Below are 1,625 nucleotides of genomic sequence, written 5' to 3' on the forward strand. Positions count from 1 at the left end.
CTCTGAGATGAAACTGCTGAGAGAGAATGACAAACTGGTGACAATCACGCAAACGAGCCGAGTCCAGTGTCAGCTCAGAGGGGCCCCACCCACCCTGCTTCAGCTTCTCGGGTGTGCTCCGGCCTCGGGGGAGTCAGGGTTCCCACCACGGTGACAGGCCAGGGTAAAGGGTCCCAGAGGCAGATTCCTGCCCAGCCCATTGGCCCCAGGGGAACCATCTCCAGGGCTGAGCAGTGAGGCGGGTTGGAGCGGGATGACAGGCGGTTCTCAGCAGGGAAAATCAAACAAACATCCATGAGTCCTCGATAACCGTCCCTTGGATGCATTTGTGTCACTTCTGCTCCTCTCCCCAGACTGACCCCACTGCTGCAGTCGTGGGACGGAGGGAACCGGCCTCTCAGGCTGGCGACACGGGCACAGGCTTGGCGACACTGATCCAGAGAGCGGTGGCTGCCGGGCTGCTGTCTGACCCATCAGCTCGTGGGGAGACACCTGCTCTGAGACCACATGACAGTCACCATGTGGTTATGAACCACTCCTCTGGAAGGGGTTCCTAGGAAAGTTTAGATCCGTAGTTGTGACTTTCTTTCTTCTTGGTGAGTGACACATCCTGGCCACTTGGTTGTCTGTGGTCCCTACATTGACGGCAGCTTCGATCCCTGTTTCCACAGATGCCGTACAGATATTGATGCAGACACAGAACTGGTGACATGTCCCCAAGTGATAGCAAATGCCCTGTTTTGATAACAGCGTCATAAGCCCCAGATTGCTTTTCCTGTAATTTGCTCCCGAGCCCATCAGGAAGAGGCAGAGTCAGTACTGAGGCACCGACAATGTTAGATTCTAGGAAGTCGGAGGAGGAGGCAAAGACACCCCCCGCCAGGAGCATGGAGTCCATGCAAACGGACCCGGGGCAGACCCTGAGCCTCTGCTTTGCATGAGTCCACATCTTGTCTCCACTTACCTGAGACGGGAAATTCCAAATGTCAGCTGATTACACCTAGTGGGGCCGCTTGACGATGCGATTGGCCGGTTCTAGCTCAACTTGATGCATCATCATCCACCGGCCAGAAGGCTGCACAGAACTGCAGGTGCGGGCTCCATCCAGACCTGGATCCGAAGTTCCAGCCATGGGCAGTTCTGCACCTGGGGCACACTGGGCAATGTCTGTGACATTTTGGGTTGTCACCATGGTGGAGGGATGCATTTGGCACCTCTAGGGTGGAGGTCACAGATGCTGCTAAACATCCCACGATGCCCAGGATGCCCCACAATGAACGAAGGCAGGTCCTGCTCAGAGTGTCAACAGAGCCAAGAGTGAAACCCTGAATCAAAGCCACAGTCGACACTTCATTCCATCGATGGTTATTGCCAGGGATGATAGCAGCTGGGGGTCCGGCTTTTCATCAGGGCATCGCTGGCTTCACGCACAGCCAAAACCGCGTGTAAATCAATTCTGTTTGCTCTCAGCTTCTTCCTATTGTAATTTTCTCCTTCCTACTTTCATTTCTGTCACTGGAGAAATAGTGAAAAACTAAAATAAGCTGGAGAGTCAATAACAATTTCATTTTCTTCAATGAAAAAGAAGTAATTTGGAAATGACTCATGGGAAGCGGAAAATTAGT

This window comes from Suricata suricatta, chromosome 12 (assembly GCF_006229205.1).
Source record: "Suricata suricatta isolate VVHF042 chromosome 12, meerkat_22Aug2017_6uvM2_HiC, whole genome shotgun sequence".
Classification (NCBI taxonomy): domain Eukaryota; kingdom Metazoa; phylum Chordata; class Mammalia; order Carnivora; family Herpestidae; genus Suricata; species Suricata suricatta.